General features: G+C 39.7%; 1 protein-coding gene across 12 annotated transcripts in view; it reads right to left on the reverse strand.

The window, feature by feature from the left end:
- TENM3 (teneurin transmembrane protein 3) overlaps positions 1-18,690 on the reverse strand; it is a 1,708,801-nt gene that overhangs the window by 1,359,759 nt on the left and 330,352 nt on the right. For 2 of the 12 annotated variants that reach the window (XM_068278749.1, XM_068278747.1), the window contains exon 3: positions 6,602-6,700. The exons of the other annotated variants lie outside the window; for them this stretch is intronic. The gene's annotated coding sequence lies outside the window, so the exon portion shown is untranslated. The remainder of the gene's footprint in view (positions 1-6,601; positions 6,701-18,690) is intronic. 12 annotated transcript variants of the gene reach the window in all.

Here is an 18,690-nt window from a genome sequence, read left to right on the forward strand (position 1 = left end):
GCTATTCGAGTGTACTCGGATAGCCCATTCGAATAGCTCCAGCTATTCGGAGCTCGAATACCGAGCTCGAATAGCTGAAAAAGAGCTCGAATATTCGAGCTACTCGAATATTCGAGCTCTGCTGAGCACCACTGCAATGAAGTGCTGCGCTGGGACTAGGGGTTTGGGGTAGTTGTGAACAAGAGACAGAAGGGGGCACAAGGCTGCCAGGCAGACTAATGCTCAGCAGTACTGCTCAGCAGCAAATACTGCGGTAAATGAGTAACGAAAGAAAGAGAGAGAGAGAGAGAAAGAGAAAAAGCGAGAGAGAGAGAGAGAGAGAGAGAGAGAAAGAAAGAGAGAGAGAGAGAGAGAGAGAGAATCGAGCTTGCATACAATTTCTCAAGTAGTATTATTTTTTGATCCCTGAAAGCTTTAGTTCCTGAAGTCTTTATCGCGGGGAGAGGATGGGCACACCCTTGCTTGTTCTTTATACAGTAAAGTAAAACAGATTATACTATTAGATAAAGCTGCTAAATTTCAGCTGTGTACAATCTCCAAACTATCAGATTAAGCAGTATGAGAAAAAGCTGAAGTGTAAATACTGCTGTTTATTTTGTAAACAAGATGTAACAAAAGTTATCTAAAACTGAACATGAAATGCCAATATTTGTTTCATATTTTCATTAAAACTATTAACAAAATGTAGTCAACATTAAAATTGCTCTAAAACATTGTTAAAAAAAAAAAAAAAGTTCTTAAATTGCTGCTCGATGACTTTGGCAAAGAGAGATTTCACACTTCGAAATGAATTGTGTCAACCATGGGCAATATGATTTTAGAAAGCATATGTACAGTTCTCAACTATTAACGCATAAAAACGTGTGTCTACGGCCAAGTTTGTGCATAGTATATCAGGGTAATGTAAGACTGTGATATATCCACAGAAAACTATCTTCTATAACCCTTAGCAATGCGGACCTTAATATTGAATAAGCTTGCAAATACACACATAAGAAGTATCAGCATTTACTTGGGGCCAGGACTGGCTCACAACACACACTTCTCTCAGGAATCTCTTAACTTAATAAGTATGTGAAAGCAATGCATTTTTAACGTGGCTTGAATTATACAGATGTGACCTGTGTAAGATTACAGAAGTAGGACATATACCCCAGCATGAGTCATTCTTAGCCCAAAACATAAGAATCACAAAATGCCATACAATGCAGTAAATGCTTAAAGAAATACTGAAGCCAGTTTACAAATGGCTTTTTCCCTTTTATTTATGTGAGGCATGTTTGCCCCTGCTAAAATGGCGCTATCCCACGGCAGAATGAGGAGTCTTTACCCCCCAAATCCCCCCCCCTGCAAAATCCACAACTTTCTTGGTCGTGGATTTTGCTGCTCATGGAGGCAGAGCTTTTGGCTGCAGCTCTGCCTCCTTGTGCGTCTATCAGCCGGCGGATCTCCGCCTCTCCTCCGCCCCTATGAATGAAGGAAGACAGAGGGGTGGGGAGAGGCAGCGATCCACGCTGATAGACGCGTGGAGAGCCAGAGCTGCTGCTGAAAGCTCTGCCACTACAGGAAGCGCTCCCCAAGTGTGCTCCAGGGGATTTGGGGAGTAAAGACATCTCGTTATGCCGTGGGATAGCTGCATTTTAACAGGGGCAGACATGCCTCACATAAATCAAAGGTAAAAAGCCGTTTTTAAACTGGCTTAAGAGTCTCTTTAATTTTTTTTTAAGTAAAATCTATTTATAAAATGATCAACTTTGTTCTGTTCCATTAACTCCCAGTGGAGCACAGAACATTCATGAAGACTCAACATTCAGATATATTTGTTGCTGTTCTCTTGGTATTGTTCCAGAATTTCCCATGTTTCTCATTTCTCCTTCTGTTAATATTTTCCATGTTGATCCCTGTGGATTCTATTCTAGAACTTTTCTTTATATAAATTCCTCTTCCTTTCTTAGGGCCCTTTCACACCAGAGGTATTTTTCGGCGTTTTAACGCCACGGCCGAAGTTGGCGTTTTGCTAGGTAAAAGAAAGTCCACAGACTTTCATTTTACCTTTCACATCTAACTCGGCGTTTTGGAGCGTTGCGTTTCAACGCTCCCAGGAGCTTTTTCAGGGCTGTTTACAGCCGAAGTTGGCTGTTGGCGTTTCAATGATAGTCAATGGAAAACGCCAACTTCAGTGTTTTCAAAGCGTTTTCAAAGCGTTTTCAAAGCGTTTTACAGCTAACTTGTTCACTTATTTTTATAGAAGAAAAAAAAAAAGACGTTTTCATATGAGCTGTAAAACTCTTTCAAAAGGCTTTGAAAACGCTTTGAAAACGCTATGTATTAAGCAAAAGGCTGACTTTCAGCCTTTTCTACCGCAGCCTCTAGTGTGAAAGAGCCCTTAGTGTGTGTCCTTGGACTTAAATGTCTTCTAAAATGACATGGTCAACTTCAAGCCAACCTATAGTTAGAGATGGCCCGAACTGTTCGCAGCGAACAGGCCAGGAGGAATGACCTCGGGGTCATTTTCGCATTCATCATATGACACATTACTGTGCAGACCCTTTCCTGGCGGCTGCTCATCCTTGATCGCGCGCCTGCAGCCAGGAGTGCTCTGCGTGATGTCATGCGCAGAGCGCTCCCGGCTGCAGGCACACAATCAAGGACACGCGACTGCCAGGAAAGCATCTGCGTAGTAATCCGTAGTATGACAAGTGTGGAATTGACACCAAGGTCATTCCTCATGGCCTGTTCGCTGCGAACAGTTCGGTCAACAGTTCACCGCATCACTACCTGTAGTATTACCAGCTATTAGCTTAGAAATTGGAGAGCTCGGATGCTACATTTTTGTGGGAAATGCTACCCATTCATGTAATAGCATGGACATCTTAGTGATTGTTATCTAAGTTAGAAGTCTTGTCAGGTACAAAGTCAGATTGATATCAAATGGGGCCCTAGTCAAGTTGCAGCTGTAGGCCTCTATACTTCAGCAACAACATATGAGAGCATTCATGTATTTTGTGACAAAGTTGTTTGCACCAGTAATCGAACCCTATATTTACTACAAACTAGGGCCGGAGAGTCGGAGTTGGAGTCGAGCAGTGGGAGTCTGAGCAATTTTGGGTACCTGGAGTCAGAGTTGGAGTCGGTGGTTTCATAAACTGAGGAGTCGGAGTTGGGGTTGGATGATTTTTGCACCAAATCCTTAGTTCTGGTAAGTATTAGACAAAGGAGTCAGAGCCATTTTGGGTACCTGGAGTCGGAGGTTTCAAAAACGGAGTTGGGGTCGGGGAATTAGGGTCGGAGTTGGAGTCGGATGATTTTTGTACAGACTCCGCAGCCATGCCACAAACTAGGCCTAACTCTAACCTTCACCCCCACCTTATTATTATTCACAATATTCAATTAAAAAAAGTATACTAATAAAGTTTCCACATTACAATGCAATCAAATGATGAAGCTACTGATTTAATAAAACAACCGCTCTATTGACAACTCAATATCAAAATTAGAAACAACTGATAAATTGTGGTTATTGTGCAGCCAATTGAAATTCAAATGAATTAACAAATGGAAACAATGTGAAAACCTTGATCACCTTGAACAGAATCCAAAGAAAACCTACCATTAAACTTACACAGTTGATTAGCTACTTTAGATTCTTTTCAGTTATTCTGCGGGGATCGATCACATAACAAGGTGCATTAAAATCTATCTGTGTACAGACTGCATTGATTTTTCCCTTAGTTGTCTTTGAACTCCCTCCCCTGTCCAATAAACCTAACACGGAACCTCATTCTACCCCGGCCGTCAGTAACCAAAAACTAACTCAACTCAACTTCTCCCTTTAGTTTATGCATAGCCACGATGTGTTCTTATTTCATCAGTTCTCTTGTATTGTCAAAGAGCAAAAAGGGTTAATGTGGAACAGATGTTGCCGGCTGCACTGTGATATTTTCAAACATGATAACCTTCCATTGCAAGGATTTATGTCACTCAGGATTCTGTAAACAGATGAGTTATCTCGAAGCAGTTCATCTTAAAAGATATGTAAGTGAGCTGGATACACTCTGGATAGTGGGGGTGCAATCACCAGTCTAAAGGCTTCACTTTGTTACTGAAATTGTAACTGACTCCGCCAAAGATTACTACCCGAAAACAGTCAATCTGCAGAACAGAAGCTCCTTTGTTCTAATAGATTCAGCCTGTGAAATATTAACTTCGATATATTTTTTCTTTTTTTCATCCACACTCATGAATTCACTTCATTGCCTTGAAGTTAATTTTATCTGTCATATACAACACACAAGCTGTTTTAGTGTCCTTTATTAAAACAGCTCTTTTAAAAACACCGCTGGGCATCCACACATTGAAAAATCAACGTGAGAATTTCATTCAAGCCATAAATAGGCTTATGAATGAAACGTACTGAGTTTTCCTGCTTAACATAGTCATAGGAACCTTATTTCAGTTCCTGAACCAGTCCACCAAATGACAAAAACAGTACAATATACTGCTATCTGCTACATCCTTTATGTTAAAGAGAGCCCGAGGTAGGGACAGAAAATTAAATAATACCTATGCTACCTGATCCAGGGGGGATGGGCAGATCAGGTAGCAGCCTTCTCCACCGCTCTCTGCCACTCCTGTGGCCTGCAGTTTGCCACTTTCACTTTTGTGACCTCCGGGGTCACGACACTGGAAGGAGAGCGAGATACTCTCCCAGTGTGCAGGGAGGCGGGGGAGCAGCAGGGGGAGCGGCCAGGGAGAGATAGCTGCCCAATCGAAGCTGTGGAAAGCCTGCAAGAACGCCCCCAGTGAGTGCCGTTTTGAGCAAGCAATCCTTCTCCTCCCATTACTCTCCTGAACAGCAACAATTATTTTTTCCAGTTTCAGGGGAACATGCCACTGTGTCCCATCTGCCCCCCCCCCCCCCCCCCGCGCCGGACCGCCTCGGGTTCTCTCTAAAGCTGCACCGCAGTAACATATAAAAGAATATAACATTATTCAGGATACCCAATTTTATGTTATTATCCTGACTTTGGCATCAGAAACTCTTCCTAGCTCTATCTATTGCTGTATATTAGTATATAACCCTGCTCTCATAATGATATTTATGGTTAGGATGTCACGATGAAGCCTCCTCTTCACAGTGCACTCTGGGAGACCATGTGCTGTTTCCATTCCCTTTGGAACACACAACAAGCAAACATTCTGCAGTAATGCACCTTACCAGAAGTAAAGATGGCACCTTTAAAAAAATTGAAGTATGTAAATCAGGGTGAGGAAAGATTTTACACTGGTTAATAATTTTGTAATTTTGGTAACAGTTAAGCAATTTTATTTAAAAAGTTATATTCAGTAAAGTTTCTCTTTAAGTTATATACAGTAAGTGTACAGCATATGTATATGTGTAGAAGTTACTTAAATAGGAGAAACTACAATAATTGCATACCATTTTAAGACCATAAAAATATGATAAAAAGCCAATCGGTTATTTCACTCTCTAGACCTGATCACACACTGGTGAATCAGAAATCTGCAAAGGAAATCTCAATGTCTATCAGACCAACTTAATGTAAATCCCAGTGGACCGAATTGACTTGATAATAAAGTGTATTGACCCTTATTCAATTCTCCTTTTCTCCTTGAAGATCGTTTTTCATCTTCTGTTTAAAATAACTTTTTGTAAGAGACGAGACAGCAAGCAAATGGAAGGTACTCAATACAGCCTTACAATCACACTTTCAGAGCCCACCAACTCCATCAAACATTGCTCCTCAGCAGAGGGCAGCAATACAGTCAATAGTATACTGTATAAGAGTGCCTAGCCCTCACCCCCTATGTTTGATGTATGTTTACCTAAGAGCCTAAATCCTCTTGTGGTAACCGATGCCTGGTACTCTTCTCTACTAGTGATTAAAATGACATTTCAGCACTTTGCAATTGAAAAAGTATTTTCTTGCTTGCTGGTAGCTTAAAAGGTATGTTATGGATAAAATGTGATAGTATCAGATAGGAGAAACGTAGGGGAATTGCATAAGGGCCATAATTAATCTTCAAAATCATGCAATTTTTCACACATAGGGAATATTGCAACCACTTTCCAAGTTGGACTGGACTTATTTAGTCAGTGTTTGTCCATTGAAAAGGCTTTCCCTGATTTACATTCTAAATTTTATCACAGGCGGAAACATCTTTTTTATGTGGAATTTTACCCCCAGAGCATTCTGGGGTACCAGAGATCTTTTCTACTGGCTTTAAAACTCTCAGTAAATGAACATTCCGCAGAGACCACCTGCTAGTACTAAACAGCCTAGGCTAACCCTTAGTGGGAGAGTAGGGCTACATACCAATATACAGCAATATGTTGCTAAGGAAGTGTTTCTGTCTGTTTTAGTACCCTATACTCTCCTTTTGGTTTTGGGTCACCCCAAGCAGCTTGGGTTACTGTACAGTTCCTCTTTAATTAATTTTCACAGTTAAATCAATTTCAAACACTAATGGTGACTATTTGTGTTATTTGTTATTTGTTGTCATATTCAGCAAGACAAGGACAACAAATGGCTATCTTTATTAAGTGAGCAAGAAATATGGAAGTACATCTTTTAGTCACCTGAACTCAGCTGAAGTCTGACTGGCTGCCACAGGTTCCTCACTAGGCCCAACAGATGAGCTGGTAAATAATCCCGTACTGAAAACCAGTGCCATCATCCTGTCATAAAAATATGACCGCAGTGGTGAGGAATCTTTATTTCAAACAGTAAAATGAAATAAAAGCATCCAAATTGTGAAAGGCAGCCTTGTAAAGTGTACTTTCTGATGATTGACGAGATCAGACATTTTCATGAAAAAAAAGCCCTGAACAACACTGCCTCTATATGCTCCTGCTGCCACCACTGTTAACAATTATAAGCTTTCAGAGTGGTGAATAATTCAGGAACTCATCTGTTCCTTTCAGTGTAAAGACAGAATGTTGAGAGAACAAGGTCACTGCTCCCATCCCCCTAACCAGTGACTTTTCCACCCCAACACCAGTCTGAATGCATGATACACCTAGTGTTTGACATGCATCCCTAGACACCTTCCTAGGCAGCCATTAGTCTGTTTGCTTAGGCAAGGCAAATAACAGCACACTCTGTGTGACAAATACAATTCTGAGCAACAGCCACATCTGAACGCTGTTTGTTATGTCTACTTATCCCTGCCATAATTAAACAGTCAGTTATTATATTCTGACATTGCCGCTACTTATATTTCATCGTTTCGTCAGAGGCTGCATTGTAATTGTGCAAGTTCGGAGGAAAGCTAAATTAAAAATATACATCAAATGCACATCCCAACACCAAACAAACTGAAAATCCAGAAGCTATTGCTAGTGATTAATGGAATGCACACAGTATTGTTCCATTATTGCCTCATAGTTTTATATGCTGTATATTCAGAGTGGTTTATACAAGGGGAAAAAAAATGACAAAACACAGCTTATTTCTTCCTTATTAGATTCTGAGACTAAATTTCCCATGTCGTTTCTTAAGATAGGATGCCAATAGGACTGATATACTAAGCCCACCCCACGCTAAAGAACAGGGGAAACGGAGTACTGAAGTGATCCTGCAAAGCTAATTGGGATTAATTAAAATGGTCTGCTGTTAGGTAATGAAAGCTTCCAACACCTGTCTGAGTCATATCAGACCACCAAGGGGCTTGTTTAAAGCAACAATGAAGACACAGACGAAAGAGTAGCTAGAAACTCACCTAAGAAGTAGGAAGCTTCAGGATCCATGGAGACTTCCTAGTCCTCTCTCTGTGTCCTCGTTCCCCCACTGCCCCCCGTTCAAATTTTCCGCCTTTGGAAGTTCTTGGAAGGCTTTGGAAGCATTTGCATCCCTAAGAGCAGTGACGGAACTATAGTGGGCAATCCCTGCAATCGCAGGGGACCCAGAGCTGTGTTGGGCCCCAACTACTAACCTTTCCTAACTCCGATACAGACGTCTATACTTCAGTTCAAGTATTTTTGTGACTACACTTGTTATAGGTGTGAAGATCATGATGGCCACAATTTTTTATGACCCTTGTGAGATGGACCCCAAGGCTGTGAAAGGGAGGCAAGGGAAGGGGTGTGAATGTTGGGGGGCATTTTAAAGTTTCACTGGGGGGGCCCCATGAATTGTAGTTATGCCTGAGAACCTCTGTAGATGAGCGCATTAGTACTGCGCATGCACAATCCTGTACTCTCGCTTGTGCAGTATGGATCAATTCATCTTCCAAAGTACTTGGTGAAAAAAGTACTTCCAAAAGCAGCCCAAGAAGGGCTGAAGACGTATTTGATCTGGAGGTTAAATCACTTTACCGGAGGTACAGTGGGGGAAACATTGGTGATGACTATACTTTCCATATTTTTATATTAAAGTTAGGATGGTGACAAGTATGGAATTCTTGTCTGCTTTTGGAGTATTTGCTCAAGTTTCCAGAAAACATGGGACTGCTGGGATTCCTCCATGGAGATGATGGGGTATAACCAACAAACTAAGTTAACATTTACGTGCATAACTTGTGTTATCCTCACAACACGCGAGCATAACAACATAACCATGTTGCTTGGGTAATGCGTGTTATACAAATAGAAACACGTGTTCCTGACAGTTTAAAATACTGCTCATTTGGCTAATTTTTCAGCTTTGTGTGTCTATTTTGTGTTTCTATTAATTTCTAACTAAAATGTATTTCTCCCAAAGAGACTTAATGAAATAGCTATGGAAAATAATGGACGGTTATAGTTGATACAGCTTGTGTGAGAACAAGTGCTGTCCTACAATCTCATTAATATTTGTGTTAATCTTGATGCCATAAGGTAGAACCGTATTGTATTTACAATTCACTTCTATTACAAATTGTTATATAAAAATATCCTTCATGTAAATAGCACATGGATCTGAAAGTGTTTGGATAGCTATAGTGATCTGGAAAGAACTACTTAGATGTCCTTCTGCTAACAAGCTGAGGATTCACAGACCTAATTTTGAAATTAGCATGTTTCTTGATTCTAATGACTGTAATTATTCATGTTTAAAGCAAAACTCAACTTAGAAAAAAGTCTAATTAATCTTTTGGCCGTTGTTCCTTTACTTTATAAGAAACAGTCAGAGGTGTTTGTGGACTCCACAGCCCTCCCATTCCTGCATTGTTTTATAGCCAGTTGACCAGAGGTGGCAGCACCCATAGCTGTGAATGATTGCATTTGAACTGGGTGTGTGACAGTTCACAAACCATGCATGTCTAGTAAAAAGAAGTACTGGTGCATATTGTCTTTCATTCGTGTGCAAGCACTTTCTTTTACTGCACATGCACAGTTTGCAACTGTTAAACTCACTCATACCCAGTTCAAATGTAATTATTTCCGAATACTGGGCATATGGGGTTTCTGAACTCAAGCATGCCTAGAGCATATGACCTCATTCATGGCTGAGGGCGCCCCCAGTCAACTGCTGCTAGGAATGGGGGGCTTCACAGCCCACAGTCAGCTTTGTTAATTACCGAGTAAAGAAAGTAGTTTAAAGTAGAGATTTTTTTAAAGATCAGATTCAGAGACAATTTTTCTAAGAATTTAGAGATTTCTTTCCTGGTTAAGTTACCCTTTTAATGCACTATTTGTATAGGGTATGGCTTCTGTACACAATCAATACACAGTCAAACCAATTTTCCAAATTTTAAACAAAATATTTTTGTCCTTTCTAAAACAGTGGTTAGTTTAAAACATGAGCCAGAACAAACCCTATAGAGTATCACATCAGGATAAATGAGTAAATATGTAAATTAAGATGGGGAAGACGAGGGAGAGAGAAACCAAGAGCCAAATATAATGTAGTATCTTTTTAGAATTCAAGAGTAGTACTAGCAATATATAGACGTATGCTCACAAAAGTGGTCACCACAACAGATGACTAATTGATTTGCAGATGTGGAGAACAAGTCCATCCACTACTTAGATTAAAACAGTTGCTCTCTGTAGGCCACAACCCTCCACCAATGGAGGCTCAGCAACTAAACAAGAAGAATATAGAAGCTCCAAAGGGTATAACATAATTAATAACACTTTACAAAGAGGTAGAGGTGGCCTTAACTCATAAATGTTAGTCACACAAATATGCAATGGTTCCTTTATTCTTAGCTTAAAAGAAAAAGAAGAACAAGGGTTTAGTGATGATCGTAACCTGCTAATTATGATTATGCAAAATCTTGCTTACATTTTTGTAATCATGGTCATATGTAATTACAATTTGGACAATCAATTGATACCATGCAATCCATTTTTAATTGCACGTCATTTTCGTGTAATTTTGTGCCAACTTTTGCGGTTAATAGCAAAGCCCCCATACATGTTATTGTTACCAAAATTGCTACGTATGTTAAGGAGAATGGCGGGAATAAGGCAACATTTTCAAAAAGACTTTGCATTTTTAACATCGAATTTCTCAAAAACTACAAATGAAAAATGGTTTTTATATAGTAATTTTTCTGTATTTAAAAAACCCTTTTCCTTTGCATTTTTAAAATTGATTTTCTCAAAAATGAAGAAGTATTTTTTGACTGGTTTCCACTCTTCTCCTTAACGTATGTGGCAAGTTGGTGATAATGGCATGTATGGGGCTTTGTTATTAACCTTTAAAGTCAACACAAAATAACTTGAAAATTATGCACAATTGCAAAATTACAGTTCTTGATTACGTTTACTAACAAAATTAGTTATGATTTTCCCTGAAATTTTGCATGAATTATTTTGGATTGTAATTGCAAATTACATTACGAGGGATATTTAAAATTGCTACGCATTTCACGGCACAACTGCCGCTTCTTCAGGCACATATGAGAGGGTATCTATCAAACAAGTGGTGGAGCTCTAGAGGTTAAAGAACTGATGCCTAGGCAAATAAGCTCTAGCAGTAGTTTTTGAATGAAAACAATCCTTTATGGACTAACTTTGAAGCTGTTGCTGAAGATTTGTTTAGGTGCAAATTGATGCAAACTGAACCTGAAAGTCACAATTCTAAAATGGTATAGTGACATATAAATAATTTTCAACAAAAACAGATGGAAATGGCTGCTGTTCTCAGATGTATTACATTAAAGCAGGAAAGCAGGGCAAGTATGCAAAGGTATGCTGAGAGAGGTCCCTACAATTAAAATGCAGGACAGTTTTATTTATCTGCTTAAATGGCTGCAAACAAATCAGTATATGTAATGTGTATGTAGTGTGTTTTATTTGGATTTTTGAACTCTATCAAGCGCAATGGCAAATAAGAAATGAAAATAAAATTAGTATGCTAATTAAACATTTCATATGACATTACGCCTTATGCCCCTTAAAGTGACCTTGCAACGAGAGGGATATGAAGGCTGCCATAATAATTTCCTTTTAAACCAGTTGCCTCCTGCCTAGATGTTCTGCTGATTTCTTTAGTTTCAGTCATATTTGAATCACACATCTCAAATAAGCCTGCAGATAAGTGTGGTCATATTTAAAGTGGTCTGAAACTCAGCATTTCTTCTTCGCTCGGAAAGATTCCTTACAGCCTTAAACCTGCTAGTACAAAAAAAAATGTAGCAGAACAGCATTCAAACAGTTAAACACATCACTTTGCTTTGCAGTGGAAAGCCTCTTCAGCTTATGATCCACTTCCAGATATAACATTATCTTTTGTTTACATTCCTCAGTTGTTACAGTCTTAGCTGTCCTGAGAAGGAAGGAGCCGTCTCTGCTTCTAGCATGCACACTGTTGAGAAGAGCTCACTAGAAGATGTTAATATTTAATAAAAGCAACTATGAATAAATTGCAATGGCAGCTTTTAGAGCAGACAACCTATACTTTGGGAACTTGAATTTGAAAAGAGACAATATTACTTTTGCACAAAAGCAAATATGGTAACTGAATGGTTAATACAAAGTACGAAAACACATTTGTATTGAATGTTATGTCAGAGTTTCATACCACTTTAGTCCGAGTACCTTCTCTGCACCCCCATTTTGAGTCAGTGGAAGTGAGAGATCTATGGAGGCTGACATATTTATTTCCTTTTAAAAATGCACATTGCCTGGTTGTCTTGCGCTTGGAAACCTTTTAAAAGCAGTTGTATAGCATACTGGTTGAAAGAAGAAACATTGGCCTCAATTCACTAAGATCATGCTGGAGATAATAAGGCAAGAGAAAACTTACCTCCACACAGTGAGAGAGTTATCTTATCTCTTCATTCCTTAAGTTACCTCCTCTGTAGTTAAGTTACCTCCTCTGTAGTTATTTTCACACGCAGTTAATTAACAACCTGTCTTAAACTCTGGAGTTATTTTAAGGATTGAAGAGTTAACTTAAAGACAGAAGAGTTAACTTTAGGTTTGCCTAAGGTAAAATGTTTCCTGAGTACTACCTGCTGCCTCATCACCATGGTGATAACTAGATAAACATTATTAAAGGTGCAGAAACTATGGAAAGATGCATACCATTTTGAAGTTCTCTTTCTCCTCTTTCCAACAATATATAAACCTCCACCCTACGCCTTTTAGTTTACGGTATATTCGCGGTCGAAATCGCGGCAATTCAGCTGCCGACCTTGGGGAAACGTCGTCCTGTGTAATACAAGCAACTATGGAAAGATGCAAACCATTTTGAAGCTCTCTTTCTCCTCTTTCCAACGACACATAAACCGCCGCCCTACGCCTTTTAGTTTTCGATATTTTCGCGATTGAATTTGCGGCAGCCGCAATTTCGTTCGCGAAAATAGCAAAAACTAAAAGGCGTAGGGCAGCGGTTTATATATCGTTGGGAAGGGGAGAAAGAGCTTCAAAATGGTATGCATCTTTCCATAGTTTCTGCACTGCTCGGAGTCCCTTTAAAGACAGGAGATAAGCTTAGTGAATTGAGGCCATTGAGTCCTTGGGAAAATCTCACTAATACTCCAGGATGGTCCTTGAGCAATTTTAGTGGCTGTAGCTCTCAAGCACTTTGAACCCAACAGGAAAAAAACTCTACACAAATGTTAGCGTAGAAGTATGAAAGCACAGGACCAGCAGACATGCCAGGCACTTAGCATCCCCTAAAAACTTAGACATATATATAGATAGATAGATAGATAGATAGATAGATAGATAGATAGATAGATAGATAGATAGATAGATAGATAGATAGATAGATATTTCAGCCTCCATTTTCCTCTCATTACAGAGGCATTAACAACTGGAAGAATCTTTCTACTTTTAGAGATAGTCCAATAATCATTTTTTTTGTCACTTTAACACTTGGGGTGAATGGATATGCATATACTGAATTCCGTTAGTACCGGACAGGTCTATCAACATGGGCTTTAATGTATGACACTGGTGGGAAGTGTGTGCACGTGTCGGGGGTGGGGGGTGGAGCTATGTACCGTGTACGTGACCTATACAGGGGGACACGGACACAGTATACCGTTTTTCTTTTTTTCCTTTCAGTTAAAACCCCACAAAACTAGATTAAGTTAATGAAGCTTTAGTTTAGTCTGCTTTAAGAATGCCCAAATCTTGCCAAGGAAGAAGCAGGACTTAATTCTTAAACTATGCTGACCAAATCAATTGTGTCTTTTCCATCCACACTTCCGCCTCCATGGGCAGTGGCCACATTCTTTCATTTTGTATTGCAGTGCCAAGTTTAACAAAAGTTATGTTATTTGCTTTTCATTGATCTATTGTTGAGTCCACAAAGGTGTGCCCCGAGGGATTATTGACAACTCCATTGCTTTGAAAAGTGAAAGCACTTTTGGAAAACATGTTTTTTTGTTTGTTTTGCTTTGTATTTGGAATGATGATAAATTGCACAGAAACTGAGGAAAGGAGTACTGCATCACATAATTCACGGAAATTAATACAACAGTTAAATGAGATACTGTTCCAATATAAGTTATTTTTAATTAGGTATTGTAGCAGATCTTTTATCCTTCATGTTCAAGTGCACCTCTGGTGTAAAGTGAAAAACTAATACAGTCCTAATGACAGTCCTAATGACATACAGTTATGTCTGTCACTGTGCATAGTCTGTTAGTAACAAGTATTCCCGGAGCCACAAATCAGAATGGTTTTGGCACTTAGCTACGCCCTGTTGCAGAAAAAGACCACAGCCTTTTCTACTTCAGAACCTGGCTTATTTAGGTAGGGATGGTCGGAAATGACGATTTCCAACTCTGCAGAAATTTGGGTTTTGTGGATTTGCGATTCCGATTTCTAAGTAGTCTATTTTGGTAATTTTTGCATTCTCTGATTGGCCAAATACTTCTGAGTTAACTATGCATTCTATGATTGGTCCAATGCTTCTGAGTTCTGTGATTGGGCTAAAATTACAGAGTCGTGCTAATGCTGTATTTCCACAGAAATCCGATTTTTATTTTCCAATTTTCGAGGAGTCTTTTTTTTTTGGTCATTGTTTGCTTTCTCTGATAGGCCAAATATTTTCGGGTTGACTCTGCATTCACTGATTGGTCCATTGCTTCTGAGTTCTGTGACCGGGCTAAAATGACCAAGTTGTAATGCAATATTTTCACAGAAATCCAATTTCCGATCAGAAATGTTGATTTCCAATCAGAAATGCGTGAATGAGTCTGCCTAGATTTAGGCTTACGTAATGTGCCTAAACATTATTACTTTATACCATTACGTATGTATTAGTTTAATGCCCAGTTTGGCCACAGTCAAAAATGGATGGGAGTGCGGCCATAGAGGAATTTCTGACAAGCCTTCTAGATATGCTTAGAGGGTCCCAGTGCTGGACCAGTGGGCTCAAGGAGGATGGGGAAAGCCTATGGACTATCCAGAGGCTTCACTCTACTGAGGTAAGTAATGGTTCATTTTAAAGGTCCACAAATGAGAAGAATACACAGTGTAAATGTATAAGCCTGCATCATGCTAAGGCCTTGTTTCCCTCCATGCGATCTGCAGGCATTTTTGGAAATCCAAAGCAAAAAAAAAAAACCTAAAACATAGACTTCAATGTCTGATGTTTCCATCCATACGTTGTAATTTACCTCAAAATCGTAATACATAGTTGCATGAATTTCTTTGTGTTTAGACAGAAACTAGGCATAATACAGGATGCGAAAGTTGCGATATATACTCAGTTAAACAGTAAAAAAAACCTACACACTTTTCAGACATTCATATTATCGAAGAGAATGCAGACAACCAGTCACCTCACACTTCTAATGCAAAGTCTGTCAATTCTGGACAGTCAACATCCACCCAGCAACCCAGGAAGAAATAGTGAGAGAAGGCCAGGCCTTACAATGAAATACTTAAATATGCCTTTGATTATTTGAACCAAACACATAATTTACTTTAAAAACATTAAAAAGATGCATTTTCAGTTTTTCCTCAGCATTGGAAATGCTGCTGTGAAACAGCAGAGGAGAATATTCTCCAAGGTGTCCCAGTTCCCCCCTGACAGGACCAGGCGCACAGCGACTTCCAGTCTCCTGCATGATTACTTAGAAAGAGATTGAGTTCTGCTTATCACAAATAGATGCAACAAGTGAATGTCCAGAGTTGTCAGCTATATAACACTGTAATGTAGAGCCAAGAGAAAGATTTTGCACTATTTGGACTGTGCAGTGATACATCTCTGTGACAAGAAAGTCTGTTTCTTTAGATTGATGGTGACAAGGTAAATCTCAATGCAACATAAGCCAGGGCAATATAACTAAACAATGGCCCACTGCGGTCATTAAGAGAGAGCACAGACCCTTGTGGGTATGTATTGTGTGCCTGGATTCACACATTGCAGACAGACAACACTTAGAATGCCCCGCAATGGAAGGTGAGCTCTATCTATGAGGACACTAGAAGGACCACTAGGAAGAAAAGATTGCAATAATATTTCTTTTACGTTAAAAAAAGAACTAATGTGAGCGAAGGCCAAATCCTCACAATAATACAAATGAAAATGTGAATATTTCAAGTGCATCTCCAATCATGGAAATGTGACTTTACAAATGTCAGGCAATGGCCTAATATGTAGTTTGAATTAGATGCTGCAATTGTCTGAAAAGCATTGCAGTTAACTCCTATAATGCTTTTTGACACCAGACAGCTTGCATGGCTCATGAAAGAGCAGGTTAGAAAGACGTTCTCAAAATCTCCCCTCTGTGGATGTGCTGTTGCTTAGATACATCCCTTGGGGATGGGGATAAGCATTGACCTGGTTTAACCTACCATCACCATCCCTGGTGCACCCAAACAGGTGGAGTTATTATTATTGCTATAATAATAATTATTCTAATTTAGATACATTTTTTCATTTGTAAACTAGAAATGGTTAAATATGCAAATTGCATGTAGCTTAGAAGACAACTGTAGCTAGAGGGCTATGTAGACTGCCATATTCATTTCCTTTTAAACAATACCAGTTGTCTGGCAGCCCTGCTGATCTGTTTGGCTGCAGTAGTGTTTGAATAACACCAGGAATAAGCATGCAGCTAATCTTGTCAGATCTGACAATACTGTCAAAAACACCTGATCTGCTTTTTGTTCAGAGTCTATGGCTAAAAGTATTAGAGGCAGAGGATCAGCAGGATAGCCAGGCAATAGGTACTGCTTAATAGGAAATAACTATGGCAGCCTCCATATCCCTCTCACTTCAGTTGTCCTTTAAATCTTGTGCAGTGAGTTATATGTAAAGTACTGCTGCTGGAAACTCATAGTGGCTATGTTGCCAGTTGCCACCCCTATGGTCACTTTCACAGTGGGACATTGCATGGTGTTCCCTGTATAACAGGATGCAAAGCAGAGGAAAAAATAGTTGCACCGCATATTACAACCGCATTGCGTCCCATACAGGTAAGTATACAGTCAATGAAAAGTGTGCTTCACTGTCGTGTTAATGCGCACGTTTTGCAGTAATGCACTGCATGCAGTATGGAACTCTACCGCATGCCGTTGTACCACAACACACCGCCACACTGTTATTGTAGCTGCATTACCATGCAGCAAGCTTTGTTACCATGCGGATGATATTCCTCACCTTAGAATTTTCACTGGAAATCTGAACTTTCTACCCTATGTTAAATCTAGTATTACTGATGCTGGGCATGGTGTAGATAGCTGCCTTGTGCCTGAAAAAAGGCTGCTGCAGTTTTGCTTTGCAGCTCTCACAAGAGAGATATTGTTTCTGTGTGCCCATTTATTCAGTCCAGTTCACCGTGTTCACTATGCCTGTCTGCCCTGAAAATCCCTCCGGTTGCTGCCAACTTTGTCTAACACCTTGTTCTGAACTTTTAATGATGCAGATCAGAGTGTACAAACCCAGCCTGAAATTACAGAGCTGGAAAATATCTTAAAGGCCAAGTCCATACACAAATGTTTTCTGAGTCCTGTGAGGGTGCTCATTACTAGAGTTTGCATGATTAAGGGACCAGCGATCTGACAGATTGTTAGATGAGATAAGAGACATTGGAGGAACAAATGTACACACTTTCCATTTCCTCCCGATATGGTCATTGGTCAGTGGTGTAGCTAAGGAGCTATGGGCCACGATGCAAGTTTTACATTGGACCCCCCCAACCACTAAACATAACAATTAAATAGGGCGCACGAAACCCTGCCAAGGACAACCAAAGTCAGGTGCAAGAAGGGGATGGGGAACAGTTTGTACTATTCAAAGCATTTATAGAAGTGATTATTACCAGCAAAGGAGTCAGACCAATAAAGAGCTATTACTGTGTTTGAAGAAGGTCCCCCCAGGCCCAAAGGCCCCGGTGTGGTCGCAACCTCTGCATCCCCTATTGCTATTGTCACTGTCATTGGTTTTCATTGCTTTGAAACAAACTATTGCTTTGGCCAAGGAAAGTCGAGAGTGTGCACAGAACTTAGAGCACACCTGAAGTTACAGGTATATGAAGTCTGACATGTTTTTTTTCCTTTTAGACAATACAACAATACAAATTGCCTGGCTGTAATGGTGTTCCTCTGCCTTCTATCTTCCAACCATAGACTCTGAACAAGCATGCAGATCAGGTGATCTGACTGAAGTCTGACTGGATTAGCTGCATGCTTGTTTCAGGTGTGTGATGCAGAAACTACAGCAACCAAAGAGATCAGCAGGACTGCCAGGCAACCGATATCGTTTAACAGGAAATAAATATGGCAGCCTCCAAATACGGTACCTCTCAGTTCAGGTTCCCTTTCAATTTGAATGTACAAATTACTTTCCTGTCACTATGGATATTAACAATGTTCTTTTATCAAGAAACAGTATTTCATTTGTTAAAGGCTTCCATGGAGGTTTTCGGAAGATACCCATAAATTCTACAATCTTGATTGTACAATCTGATCAAATCGATGTAGTAAAGGGTAAACTGAGTAAATGTAGTTTGAATGTATACTACATATTGCATTGAAGATTTTATCACTAATGGACAACTTTAAAGAGCATTGCCTAGCAGTCAATTCAAGATCTGACTGAGAGGAGCACCTAGTAGCATTTAACAATGCATGTTGATGTGGGGAGCTTAAGCATATACATTGCAAATATCATTGGAAGAATAATGCTAACTCAAGTCATAGTAAACAAACCAGTATGGCTTCACCTTCATTGCTAAGTTTTGAGTGCAAAGTGAGTTTTGAGTGTGAGGTATTAGCAGAGGGGACTTTTATAGACAGGTGTCATTTTGCCAACTATTTTTAACATGAGT

The sequence above is a fragment of the Hyperolius riggenbachi genome, chromosome 1 (genome assembly GCF_040937935.1).
Source record: "Hyperolius riggenbachi isolate aHypRig1 chromosome 1, aHypRig1.pri, whole genome shotgun sequence".
In the NCBI taxonomy this organism is placed as follows: Eukaryota; Metazoa; Chordata; class Amphibia; order Anura; family Hyperoliidae; genus Hyperolius; species Hyperolius riggenbachi.